At 36.8% G+C, this 15,171-nt stretch overlaps 2 protein-coding genes across 3 annotated transcripts in view; one reads left to right on the top strand and one right to left on the bottom strand.

Moving 5' to 3' along the window:
- cfap97d2 (CFAP97 domain containing 2) overlaps positions 1–15,171 on the top strand; it is a 62,369-nt gene that overhangs the window by 20,073 nt on the left and 27,125 nt on the right. Inside the window, exon 1 of one of the 2 annotated variants that reach the window (XM_057335901.1) lies at positions 12,957–13,111. The exons of the other annotated variant lie outside the window; for it this stretch is intronic. The gene's annotated coding sequence lies outside the window, so the exon portion shown is untranslated. Of the gene's footprint in view, positions 1–12,956; positions 13,112–15,171 lie in introns of those variants that run through there. 2 annotated transcript variants of the gene reach the window in all.
- Positions 1–15,171, bottom strand: part of fgf14 (fibroblast growth factor 14) — a 114,663-nt gene that overhangs the window by 82,993 nt on the left and 16,499 nt on the right. The gene's annotated exons all lie outside the window — the stretch shown is intronic.

Below are 15,171 nucleotides of genomic sequence, written 5' to 3'. Positions count from 1 at the left end.
AGGGCTGGTGACCGTTGCGGCCTTCACGCGAGCTTCGGAAATATAGCAGTAATCGATAGGAATAAAGAGGACGAAAAGTCAAACTTGGGTTCGCCGATTATTAAATGAATTAATGCAGTGATGTCATGTAGCTTTATTATACTGCGTTTGCAGCTAATTGTCATTTTTATTCCCAGCCAGCTAGCAAACTGATTGAATATACCATGTCAAATCAGTCAGCCCAGTAACCCTTACTAGTGGACACAGCCTGCCTGGTGCTCCATTGATAGAGCCAACAAGGAAGCCCCGCCCACAATGTGAGGATCATTCGTTACCACAGTTATGACATGAGGGTGAGTAAATAATAAAAGAATGATAAAATGATCAATCATTTACTCATCCTCCTGTGAGTATGACTTTCTTTCTTTGGAAGAAAACAGAAAAGAAGATATTTTAAGGAATGTTGTTCTAACATTGGCCTCCACTGACTTCCATTATGTGAACACAAAACTACTAAAAAAATTCTCAAAATAAAGGTGTCAAACTGCATGCAGATTTAGAATAACATGACAGTGAATAAATGATAACATTTTTGTGCCTTTAATATCTGTAACGATATGGTTTAAAAACAATACTGTCTAAAGAGTGCTTAAGATATGTAATTATCTTATGTACATGTCAGAAAATGATTTGTTCCACTGAAATACAGAAGAACACATTACTCTGTTTCAGGTTTCACCAGCGTTCTGGTGTTGTATTATTAACAAAACTCATCATATTGTAGCTGATGGAATGCTAAAATCACTATTATTATTCTGTATTTAATTTCATAGTCAAGTTCAGATTCGATTTTAAAAATGACATATGCATTATTATCTTGAGGGTTCATACAGAAACAACCGCTTTACAGCTACAGCTCACAAATCACATTTGTGCTTGCGACTGGTAACAAAGCGTGCAAAAACCAATGATGTCTGACATCACTGACATTAAACGTGTTAGGTGAGGTGCCATAAAGCCCTCAGGTGGCACATTTGACTTCAAAAAAACAACGCACTGTACAGTAGTAGTCATATGGACAACTTTTGAAGCTTTTGGTTGGTTCATAGTTTGGAACAAACTTTTATCTTCATTTATATTTTTATATACTTTAAAGGGATAGTTCACCCAAAAATAAAATTCTGTCATCATTTACTCACCTTCAAGTTGTTCCAAATCTGTATAAATTTCTTTGTTCTGATGAACCGAGAGAAAGATATTTGAACGAATGTTCTTTGACTACCATAGTAGAAAAAAAAACTTATTTTCTTTTTTTGTTCTGTTTAACCCAAAGGAAGATATTTTGAAGAATGTAGGACAGCAAACAGTTCTGGGACACTTTTGACTACTATTATAATTTTCCCTACTATGGTAGTCAATGTTGGCCAAGAACTGTTTGGTTACAAGCATTCTTCCAAATATCTTTCTCTGTGTTCAACCAAACAAAGTAATTTATACTGGTTTGGAACAACTAGAGAGTGAGTGATTCATGACAGAATTTTCATTTTTGGGTGAACTATCCCTTTAAGCAACTTAAAGTCTAGGTAACATAATTGTAATTGTATATGAGTGATTATGCACACAATTGTTAATCATTAGACATTTATAATGCACTGCCAAATGTCAAAAAAGACATTTATAATGCACTGCCATTTGAGTCATTTACTCATAGTTTTTTATTTTATTATTTATAAGTTAGAATAAAAATACATAAAAGTATATGTTTATATAATAGTATATATATAAAAGTATAATGCTGCTGTCCTTCTGAAACCTCCTTTTTTTTTTTTGCCATACATCATTATTATTAGTTGCCCTTTATGTTTGTCACTGTGTTTTACAAAAATCTAACCAATGAGAAGTATAAAAAAGTGCTTGCCAACTTTGAAAACTCAATATGTAATGAAAAGTACATTATTTTTTCCATTTCCTGAAAAAGAAGGACAGCAACAATAATATATAATAAAGTTAAATTCATCACAGGTATGAAATAAGTAAGGAATAATTGACGACGGGCAGTTGAATCTTTGAAATAATTCCACCTCATTATCATTACCTGCATTATTTTCGAAGAATTCAACGGACCGGTGTCAATTATTCCGCTTATACCAATTCCGCTTATGTTTTATCTCAAGACATTTGTAAGGTATTGGTCCCGTAATGCACTTTTTGGTAGGACTAATTTCTTACGTATCTCATCTGAAGCCGTTGCTTGAGCCTGCATATGCAGTTATCTGAGAGCGAGAGGAAGACAGACAGTGCACATGCACATGCGTTTGCTTCATTGAGAGCGAAAAGCCAGATTTTGATTGCAGATTGTGTCATGTAGTTTGCCGTTACCTTTGATATATGGTTTAGTTTTTCATCTGAACAGTCCTGTAAAGCGCTGTCGCCATTGTTGTTGAAATGTTCATGCTAATAGTTATTTTGTCTGTTGTTAGATCCGTATTCAGTGGTGGACAGTAGGCTACAGTATAGCCTTATACTGTATAGCCTTATACTATAGCCAGTTAAACTTGGCGCAGTGATATGAACTGTAATTCGGTCGACAAATCTGGAACTACTTCATAGGTGTGCGTTTAACTGAAAAATAATGCACACCCGTGGAACGTTCATCATTCGATCAGAATGAAGCATTCAACAGCCCCATGGTATAACACAACTGTAACTTTGGGAATCATGCTGTGAAAATTAAACATAAAACAAACTATGTTTTCAGCATCTTTAAAGTAGCTACCCTTTATTGTAATTTATTACTTTGAGATGCTTTTTAAACAGTATTAAAGAAGTTTGCTCTTAAAGCGACAACGAGCAACTTCTGCTCACTGTTGCCCCACGTGGTTGATAAGCGGAATTGTCTGTTTACAGTGTTGTAAAAACTGTCGCAAAGATTTCCCGCTGGCAGCTCAATACGCGTGAGTTTGTTTACAAAGTCGACTGACCCGGCGGACCTAGATATGCTATGAAAACAGCGCATAGCATGTATATATATATATAACGACAACATTAGCCTTCTCAACGACTGAACTGTTCAACATTTACGCGGTTTACTGGTCTGAACTAAAGAATCTGCTACTTTTTACCACAACACGTTTATTGTGTTTTTTTAGTCTTCATTTACAAGCACTACACACATTCATGACGAGACACGACAACATGCTAGCTATCAACACCGGCAACCATATATTATCTCTCAGCTAGTGTGAACCGGTGGTGCGCCAATGACACAGACTAATAACAAATACGTTCAAAAGTACAGGACAGTAACAAAAAATGTACAAATAACACTTACAAATCCAGGAGCAGGACCGCTAGGTCTCCATCCGTTTTGCAACCCGTTGCCTCTTGCTGCTCGCGCCACCGAGTGTAAGCCCGTCCGATATTGATTCGTGACCGGCCTCATGTCCGATCACTCTCTCGCTTTCTTTTCTTTGCTTCCTCCAACAAAACCCTCTTTGGTTTTTTGGCTGGCTCTGCCATGGTGATGTTTTGGTTCGTTTCGTCTTACTGTTAGCTCTGCTGTTGGCCAACTTCTCCCAGGCTACGAGTAAAACGTGATGTATGCCGTAAAGCAGGGGATAGGCGGGGCTTGTACCGGCCCGAACACCAAAGTTACAAGTGCAATTTCAGCCGATAGGAGGCTGCTTAGGTAGCAACGGCAGTAAAATTCGTCCAGTTAAAAGTTGACCTACCACTTAAATAATTTTAGAGACATTATTTAAGGTCAAAAAGTTGCTCGTTGTCGCTTTAATGGCTGCTTTTTCTTCATTATTTGGTTTAAGTAATTATTTTCAAAAAGTTTTTAAAGGGGATGTGCAACAGTGTTAGTCCCTTATTGGACAATTCTCCCAGGAAAGCCCGCCCACGCATCAACCAATGAGAGCGGGAGAAGGAGCATGTGCACACGTCAACCAGCTGGAGCAAGAGAGAGAGAGAGCACTGCATTCGCGAAGTTCAGCTGCGCATTTGGGTGAGGAATGTTATATAAACGGTCAGTGTTGGGTAAGTTACTCTGAAAAAGTAATTAATTACTAGTTACTAATTACATATCCAATAGTGTAATTAGATTACTGTACAAATTACTCTCTCCAAAAAGTATTTAGTTACTTATTACTAGTTACTTTCTATATCCTACATCAACCTTGATTAGTTAAGTGATTGAAGGACAGTCATGAATTTAATTCATTCAAATAAATAATATTAAACTACATAAAGTAGTATTATTAACTGACCAAAGTATTACAAATGTGAGAATTATACATTGAAGCACGGATTTTAAAGTTAGACTTTGAATTTTGATGTCAATTCCACTATTGCACATACATATTACACAAAGTGTTTAGTTTAATTACATCAGAAGTAACTGTAATTAAATTACAGAAAAAATAACAGTAATCCCTTACTTTACTTTTTCAAGGGGAAAGTAATTAAATTACAGTAACTAATTACTTAGTAACTAGTTACACCCAACACTGTAAATGGTGGATATAACGCTGGATTTGGAGATTGTTTGAAACTGATAGATGGAGCGGTCCCAGCTCTAAAAGATGCAGGACATGAACCGCACGCGGTGAGTGAAACTGAGTCATATGTCTGTGTTTTGTTGACGATGGGTGGGTACGTGCTTTTTCCGCCCTCCCCCCAACACACGTGCAGGTCGTATGTTTTCGGAAATTTTTGTACAACTGTATCTGTCTTTTATAAATGTGATCAAACTAACAACTCTACGGATATTTGAAGGGTGTGATACTATTCTGTAAGTACTCAAGATTAACATGAGATATGCAGAAACTGTTTGAGTTCCGTCAACTTTAATAACATTTTGTGTTCTAATAAGATGCGATGACACAATTGTATTTCAACTTACAATAATTATTTGAAACTTTTAATCATCCACTTTCCAATTAAAACATTTTTAAAAATCATGAAAATGATTTTAGCTAAACTCTTGACCGGTAATATAGCCTGCATCTAAAAGATTTACCTCTTTGAAAGCCTTATATCAGGTTAAAATAACACATGAGATTTGTTTCTCCAGCCAGCATGCATGCTTGAACCTGCCAGGTTGAAGACAATTAAAGAGCCAATTAGCAGGTAGCAGAGGAGGGTTCAGTTGTGGACCGGTGCCGACTGACACCCAGAAGAGTGCCTGTAGCACGTGGCAGAGGTGAAGTATAAAGCTGTTCAATCAGGGATAAGGCCTGCACACAGAGGATCTCACTGATCTCCAGGAATCATCCATCACAGCCAGACATTTCCAGCAAGTCAGCGTTTTTAAAGCCGCCCCACGCGATACACACTATGGCAATGGGCTACAGCAACCTCTCAGAGAAAGAGAGAGAGCAAGAGAGAGAGAGGGATAACCCTGGGGAGATAAGTGCTTAGTTAACATTAGTTCTAATGCCTCATTTTATGTTACACCTCACCTTCTGTATATATGTTCTCCACTCTAATTCTTTTCCAGTCCGTTATATTTATTGCATGTGTTATGCATCATCTTGCACAATATATGTTGTTACAAACAGACTTAGACATTCCACATGCCAAGCAAGAGGCAATTGGCTTTGAAAGAGGGAATCAAGTCATATCTAGGGATGGAAATACCTTTGAGAACTAAGGGTTGTAAGCAAACACCCTCTGGGAACCCAAGAAACCACCTAGTAACCACCCTGAACATCCGAACAACAACACAGCATTGCAGAAAGTCTCTCATGAGGTCAGCGCCACACAGTTCCGCAATACATCACAAGGAAAGGTTACAGAGATACTGGCACCCCAAGACAACATGCGGGGGGGGCATCAAAGTCTCACAGGAATCAAAAATAACCCTTTAAGCAAAACCAGAGTTCCTGGCCAAAAGATTGCTTACATGAGCATTCACTTGATCCAGTCAGGAAGCCAATGTCCGATTGTGGGATGCAGCACTATAATGGAGCCAAAAGTCTCAAGACTGCAGACTGCTGGTTAAATGCTTTTTTGAGCCATTTTATTAACAAACAGTCAATGACGAATTTCCATGACATTCATAAATGAATAAATAATGAGGTTGTGCTAAAACAAATCCATCAACAACAAATTCAATTTTTTATATAACAGAGTCGATAAATTGTTCATGTTGTAGCCAAAACAGTCTCTTTTATAGAACGTTTAGTTAAAAAAGTCATTTACTGCAGTGCAGGCCTGCTTAGAATGAACTTTTGTGTTTGGTGAAGGTAATGGATAATCATCCTTGCACATGCAGATTTTCAAAACATTTGGCCTGAAACGTTTTCTCTTCTTATAACGTCACTTCTGTTTATTATAACGGATCAGAACATATAAAATTGACTCATTATTTCTATAAGAAACAAGTTCCTATAATTAAACAAACTTAACACTTAGCTAATTCTTTAGTTTTGGATGGTGCTATATCATCTCTTGGATATTACACAAGGATTTAGGATTTCAAGGATTTCTAGTTATAATACTGTACAGTATGTCTATACAGTAGGTAGATCTCAAAGCTATTAAAATCTCATATACGACCACAGGAGAACCTAGCCCTCAACAACCAACACATGCAGTTGCTATTTCTGAAAGAATATGACATTATTCTGCTTTAACTACATTATGAATCAATAAAAGTACACAGCCCCATTGTATGCGCGCACACACATACACGCACACACACACACACAAGCACGCGCAGTCGCGCACACACACAGACTTTAGAATCTGTAAGAATCAGCAAGCAAGAACCTAATATAATACTAGTATAATCACTATACTTTAAAACTAGTCTTACCAAATTTATGCACAACCAACATTATTTAATAACCCTTATGTTTGACATGAAATTTAACTACGAAAAAAGTATTTATTACATTAGATTTAACATAAAATCTGATTAGGGCAAATTACCAGCTTTAAAATTTTGTGGAAAATGTGCTCACGATGTTTTACTATCTTAGCAAAGACTATTAAACCAGATGTGGTGGTGAAACACACTAGCACACATACACAAAAGAAGAAAAAGCTGACTCACAATTTATGAGTAATGCTGAGCACTAGTTCAATCACTGGATTACCAAAACATTAATTAGATGTGACCGCTTTCATTTGTATTTTGTATTACAGAACAACGAAATTTATGAAGGATTGGAACAATCTGAGGGTGAGTTAATGATGACAGAATTTTAATTTTTTTGGTTAAGTATCCCTTTAAGTCAATGAATGTACAAGCGAGTATGTCTCTCTCATGTATCTAGAGCCGACCTTGTCAGTCCAGTCAGCATCTTTGTCAGTCACACTTACCTGTTTGCACCATCAACACTATGACTATGACTTCATGAGGGTAATCAAATAAGAGCCTGCAAGAATCCAACAACAGAACTGACCCCTGATCTCCCCTTAAGTCACCACTGCAGCAAACTACAGCCACCTCAGCAGTCATATACTTCAAGGACGAGCCAGAGCCACTGCTCTATAATTAAACAGTGTTCAAACACAAACAGCATTCTAATAGAATTCCTACATTCGTATTACGTAAAGCCCAGATTATGAAAGAGATTCATTGAATAATAATATGGCCATCTTTAAAATTCAAAAGGGTGTATTCAAAGGAATTTTGAAATATTGTACATTTTTAATTACTTTGCTTTCTTTCCTGAAAAAAATGTAAAAGTACAGAACTAAGATGTCGTCACGTTTTCGCTTCTTTGCTGAAGGAGATAACATATTAAAGGTCTCCTCAGACGAGCACTTTCAACAAGTTGGTATGATTTATTAGGGTCTTCGTGAAATGTCTGGAACATATTTTGCTTAAAAACACTCGATGGCTGTGTAAATAAAACCCTTCTTGCCTCGTCAAAAACAGCTATGCTCACAGCAACCTTTTTTGGGGCATGTCTCTTTAACTGATAATGAGTTACAGCGAACCCCACCCCCCTTCTGTTCGGCTTGTCAACACAACACACGTGTATAGTACTGCCATGGCAATGGTTTAGCTAAATGATATTTCCTGAATTCCTCTGTGGTTAGTTTCGTCTTAAACGTCTCAAATCATTCGTCCGGAGACAAAAAAATCAGTCACAGCAAACAGCGCATCCTAATGTTGTGCGTGTATGCTTACCTAAAATCCACGGAATCCACTGCAGATCTCAGCGGAATTACATGGATTTTAGCGCTTGTCATTGACAAGTTATAACGTTACACACACAACGTGAGAGCTAGTTTTCTGTGACAGATTTTTCAGCCTAAGCACGAATGATTTGAGACGTTTAAAACTAAACTAACCCCATTGTTCGCCCCTGTTCATTAGCAAAACAAACAGCTTGCCGCAGCTAAACATATTAACGCACATAATGTATTAACATTCGTACAGCTAAACTCCAAGTGTCCATCTGCACTTATATACAGTAAGTTTAACACTGGCTTTGAATGTTCTATTTAGCCTGTGACTGATTTAGCTCCCTTCGCTATCATATGCTAACGTTATCCTCCTATATACTGTATACGTTACGGTACATTTACGTCAATTCAGACTGTTGATAAATATTACTTACATCGGCAGTTTTGTCTCATTCAGTCGGTCTCGATCCCTCTTGAGGAACAACTTTGAAGCTAATCCTGCTTGTACTGTCCCAGGTTGAAAAAGCACTCCGGTTTAAAGTGATTCGCGCAAACAAGCAGGTTTTTACTTATGGTTTCTGATGGATTTCCACTAAAAATAAAATAAATCCACTCCTGTCTCTTCCTAGGTTTGGACTCTGTGCAGCGACTACATTGCATGTTGTCCACGAACTTTAGCCACGGCGTCACGTACGCCGCTGTCGCTTGTGAAAACAACGGAGCGCGGTGGGTGGAACTGTGTAGATTAAGGGGCGGTAACATTATAATAAAATCCGCTTTGGACGTCACAATCAGAGCGAAATCTGAACGGCTCAATTTCTCACATGCTTGCAAGGAAAGGCACACCAAAGCAAACTTACTGGGTTCTTATTTTTCACGTTTTCTTGTTTGCTAGATGCACCGGGGACCCGATTATAGCACTTAAACACAGAAAAAGTGGGGTTTTCATCTGATGTCTCCTTTAACAAATGTGCTCTGTAAAGCAGTTTGTCCATTTTGGGCTACTGTAGAAACAACATGGCCAATTCCATGCAAGGGGACCCGTGGTGTGTGTATATAGAAATAGCTTATTTTAAGGTAATAAAAACATAACACTTCATTATGTAAGGTCTTTATACTCCTCTGAAGACATAGTTATGTATATTATATTGCATTTCTGTCCATAGATCCTCCTTAATCTTACACACTGGTCTTTTAATAACACTAGCCATTTCTTCAGTTTTGCAGATGATATCTCGTGAAAAACTATTTGGAGAAAGTCCCAAATGAGACAAATAATATATCAATTGTTTCTCCTGGTTTGACATCAATGACATTAAATAGAGAGCAAATATGTTTTCGGCATATGCCTCCTGATTTTTCTGTACACTCACAGAAAAACTCCTCTATGAAACTCCTCTAGAGTTTCATAACAGATCACAACAAAGATAAAGTCTGCGATCATAAATCAGAGATTGCAATTTGAGATTAAATTTCCCCACAAAAAACATTTTCAAACCCAGTTCATCTGGGTTTTTGCTATTCACATAAATCTTACAGTTCCGTACTCTTACTGTGTTTCAACAATTTGCACATTTGTAGCTTTTTTCTTAAGGAAGTTTAGCTGATCCATCATAAAACCGTAATTGAGATGTCCATTAAGTCTCTTGAGCTTTAAAAGAGCAACCTCTGAGCAATAAAACCTTCCTCTGGGTCTTTTCTCTTTGCCAGAGATCCATACATACCCCTCACTTCCATTTGTCAATGTCATCAAAGGATTCAGTTTCAGAGAGATAAGAGGTTTCTTTTCCTTCTTGTCTTAATCTCTCCACTTTCTAACCATTCAGAACTGCTGAAGGACAGAGGGAGGTTATCTTAAGGGATTCAACAAGACATGGGCACGCAGAATCACGGGCCTGTACTCCCCGAGGGGATCAGGTTCTACTGACACCTGCTTTTTTGGCCAGGTCCGATGTTGAGAATGTTGCCCTCACAGGGAAAAAGGATACAGCCACATAGACTGAGAGGAAGCACAAAGAGGTTTACCTCTCTTTTAAAGCCAGTAGAGCATTCCTTTGTAAATACATTGACATGTAATATGGGTACATTACACCAGACTGAATTGTGCTTTGTTTGCTTGTGGGCTTTTCCTTCTGTATAGTATGTAAATAGAAACGTTTAAAAAATGGACACATTTTATAAATATGAACGGATCACTAGTCCTGCCGTGAAATATCAGATAACTGAAGCTACTACCGCGAACATCTGCTCAACAATTCGACTTTTGCTTTTTCTTAAAGGTACACTTCACCCAAAAAATGAAAATTTGGTCTTCATTTACTCACCCTCAAGTTGTTCCAAACCTGTAATAATTTCTTTGTTCTGATGAACACAGAAAGAATGCTTGTAACCAAACAGTTCATGACCACCATTGAGTAGGAAAAATGGTTTTATATATTTCTTTGTTCTGTTGAACACACGAGAAGATCATTTTTAAATAATGTACAGAAAGCAAACAGTTCTGGGGCACCTTTGACTACCATTGTAATTTTATGGTAGGAAAGCATTCTTCCAAATATCTTTCTCTGTGTTCACCAGAATAAAGAATTGTATACAGATTTGGAACAATTCAAGGGTGAGTAAATGGGTGAACTGACCCTTTAAGAAAATGTGGGCTTTCTTGAGGAATCATTCATGTTTACAGCACAAATGCAAAGTTTACACTAGGTCAAACCTCCAACTCAAAGTTTAACTATTAACCACAGTGATGTTTTCCTTAGCTATCACAAGCACCACAAATAATTTATGAACATCACAAACTAAACCTTTAAAAACTGCGGGCTCTATCCTACAGTGTTTTTGGTGGGAAATCTTGGTGTAATAGGAGCTGCTGTTTCAGCATCTGCTTACAGTGTCCAGAGTGGTAACTTAATTACACCCAGACCCCTTACATGGGCCCTCTATAGGAAATGTTGCTGCGCTGGGTAAAACGATCACTTTTGATGTCTGTTGTATTCTCCATAGCGGAATAATGGATGCGGCAACTTCGAGCACTGCCCGCAATCCCACGGGACTGTCTGGCTTTCTGTGTTTAAATTAAATCACTGAACTACGGTAATAGTAGCGTACAACCAGAGGTAATTTATTAGCCTCTATAGTCATTTCACAAATCAATGGTTCTTTACTTTCACATAACCAAAGTCAGAGTTTTTACTGGAATATGTGCCTGTATACTGTATATCAGTGACATTTATCCACTTTTACACATTTAAAAATACCAGTCCTCTGAGTTATCATTAATGGGAAGAATTTGGTTGCCTGGTTCATTAATCTCGAATTTTGAACAAAGCCCCCTCGTTGTGTCTTTTGTGTCATCTGTGTCCTCTTTCTCTCTTAAACATTGACTCATCACTTGACATAACACATTTCTCTACCTTATTCTGGTATGTGTAACACATAACACTTTGAAATGTTCATGTGAAAGCCAGAAACTGCTATTGAGATCAATAAGAACGATGACAGATAGCTATTCACTGTTATTATAGAACTTGTGATGTATCCGTTTTTTATATCATGATACAGTAATTATAAATAAAATGCCAAGCGCATTTTATTGAATTGTGCAGTATTGCCACGCTATCTGAATTGCTATTAAAGGTAGACTTGTTGTTCTTAATTATGTTTTAGTTAACATCATTGACACCAAGTCATATTTTAAAGTTACAGAGTAAGCTAAATGAACCATTAAAATAATCCACAAATTATTATTTAGATTTTATAAAATAATGATTGACAGCTGAATATCGCTGCTGTACTTCTGAAACCTCGTATCTCCATATTTTGTGATTTTTATTTTTTGCCATAAATCATTATTATTAGTTACCCTTTATGTTTGTTGCTAGGTATTGCAAATATCTAACCAATTAAAAAGTTTTTTAAAGTGCTTGTCAACTTTGACAGCACAGTTTTTGATCATTTTAAAAGTACCGTGTTGTTTCTATTTCCTAAAAAAAAACAGCAAATTTGGACATACAAGGTTTCAGAAGGACAGTGATGATATGCGAAGTAGGTTTGCAGTTTATGACAGGTTTACTGATTGATATCTAAATAAAGTCTGCTATGATTGGGAGAATAATAACTATATTTACATTAAAGTCAAAAATGAAATGAAAAAAATATAATGTTGTTTATTATGGATCTCTACAATAAGTCATTCTAATAGGTTAATCACTGTATTTAAAAATTTAAAAATGTATTGTCTGCATTAAAAAAGATCAGCATGCTTAAAAAGATTTTGGTTTGTGCAAATTAATTATCACAAGAAACCCGGTTGTTGAATACAGGCACAAGACTATCTTATGCTATAAGCATTATATAGTTTTTATACAGTTTTTGACAGAACTTTTATTTCCACCATATTGGTAAGTAACCCCACAGCACTGGCAGAAATATTGTCTCAATAGACGTTCAAACCTGATCTTTTCTCTGTGTTCCTAGACTGAAGGATGAATCATATAGCAGTTGCTTAGCCCACTCATATAAGACATTAAAACAGTTTCTCCATCACAGTTCCCTTGTGTGTAAGCCAGTCAGTTCAACAGGCTAAATGCCTGTGTGAGCGGATGTCAAAGATGGTAATTATTACTCACTTTTGAAGCTTCCAACCTTTAACAAAACAAGAACCTTTAACCTGAGAAAGTTCAAAACATATATATATATTCTCAGCTGTACAGTATCATACAATGTGTTGTGATGCTGCTATTTGATCTTAAAATAATATTTTCTCATATTACACAGCCAAGGTAAGACGTCATGAAACTTATTTAAATGTTATGACTTAATGTGCAGGTATTGTGAGACAGACATCAAGCGTGACTTGGATTGAGATTGAAGAACTGAGAAACAGTGCTGTCCGGAATCCAAAAGCAAAGTGAATCTCAGCATAAATAACGGGGCAGTAAAAGCTGTCAGCTTTTCGGGTGGACTCAGCAACTTTTAAAAGCAGGTATGAATAAACTGTTGCACTGTCCTGACGTTTGGTTAACAAGATCAAAATAGAAGCCTTCTTTATGAATGCTTCACAGAAAGAAACTTACATCTATTATATCGTTTTACATAACTTCTTACTATATCACATCTAAACGCAAGACAAAAACAGTGCGAGTCAAGATCACACTATTCAAAGGAATATCAAAAGGCAGATCTGAAGTTCAGTTTCTGTAGTCAATGGATTCCAACTCTGTTGCCATGCCACCTCTAAAGAAGCAACTATATTTAGAGGGCCATTATTTTAACGCTATCACACATGACCACCAAGATAGATTGAGGAGGTGTAACGACAACCTTTCTTGTGTTTCTTGAATGTGAGTTACGCAGCAAGGTGACGGTCTCACATCTGATGTCCCTTTCAACATGTGCCGTAACCTTGGGAAAGCACGCATAAATATTTTCACACTTACAAAGAGTTGAAAATGCCTTAAAAAGGGAACTTGGGGGTCTTGAAACTGTAAAGTGTCACTCAGCATATAAGCACTTGAAAAGCATTTGAATCGACAGTTTGAATGTCTGTTATGTAAAGTTTATTGAAAAAAACAGCGTGTAAAACTTTCAAACATTGTATGTGGATGGTAAGAGCAACAGCCCAATGCATTTTGTCATATTTATCACAATATTATTTACAGTATATGAGGTACTTTATGTAATGAGTGGAAACTGCTCCATTGGCATGGACTACATCCTAAAGCCCTCAAATGCTAAGTGTAACCCTAAGCTTAAAATCTTATTTGTTGATAAAAATGTTGTTCTAATGCTGCTTTCACATGCTCTCGGAATTATCAGGAATGTGTTTCCTAGGTAAAAATTGCACATGAATGGCTTCTGATGTCGTGTTCACAACAAGTTGGGAAATCATTTTGATACCCAAATTATCAAGATGGGTGGGCAACAGCTTCATTGTTAAATTAGTAAATATTTACATATAATAATTTGAAGCATATTGTGTGTTTTATACACAGTGAAAATAGCACACTGTAAAACTTTGCTGTAGATTTGCAGCAGGTTTGCCAGTACTGGAGATTTAATTTACAATTTTCTTTTAAACATTGACCTGTTTCTTATATTTTCTTTCATGAAACAAAACTAAATATCATAGGTCACTTTTCTTGTTATGTAAATGTATCGTAATTTAAGAAGTTTCAAATATTTTGACTAAAAATCAAGACAAAACTGCTTAGGAAGAATGTCCTTTTTTGCTGTGTCGCTGTGCAAATGCCAGTCTCTTCTTGCTCATTTTGAATCTCAAAGTCAAAGTGTTTTAATTTTGAATTTGGTGAAAGTCATGTTTATCTCAACTTGAAAACAGTCTTAATAGGAATACGTTACTGGAAAACCTGCTGCAAAATACAGCAAAGTTTTACAGTGCATGTAGTCTACTGTATTTCCCCAATATTCCAGAATTGAATGCAGTTAAACTATACAGTTCCATGTGTGGTTGAAAACTATTATCATATAACATTTTCACAAGACATATGCAAGTAAACCTGGCGCCCTCCAGTCTTTCCAAAAGCAAAGCACCTGAGCAAAACACACTTGACTTTTGTCATGACTTCAGAAGTGGGAAATTATGCGATAGCACGTGAAGGCAACATAAAACCAACAAGTATGTTGATTCAGCAACATGTGCTAAATTGCATTGTATAAATGCTAAAAGAGAGAAAAAAAACTTACAGGTTTAGACATATTCGACAGTGAGTAAAGGGTCCAATTGTTTTTGGGAGTACTATTCTTTTATGCATCTCACCTGAAAAAGGCCAAAGTGCTTTGATACCAAACAGAGCTAGAGTGCAAGGATACAGACCTCTGGAAATTCTAATAGAATATCAAGCACAGCCAGCCTGAGCGCCACTTCATTATCATAACATTCCTGTGTCAATGCAGAATTAGGTTACAAATGGGTGGGTGGGTGGGTGGTGGAAATTCTAATAGAATATCAAGCACAGCCAGCCTGAGCGCCACTTCATTATCATAACATTCCTGTGTCAATGCAGAATTAGGTTACAAATGGGT

Source organism: Triplophysa rosa, linkage group LG6, assembly GCF_024868665.1.
Source record: "Triplophysa rosa linkage group LG6, Trosa_1v2, whole genome shotgun sequence".
Classification (NCBI taxonomy): Eukaryota; Metazoa; Chordata; class Actinopteri; order Cypriniformes; family Nemacheilidae; genus Triplophysa; species Triplophysa rosa.
This window is presented reverse-complemented; position numbering and strand designations above follow the sequence as displayed.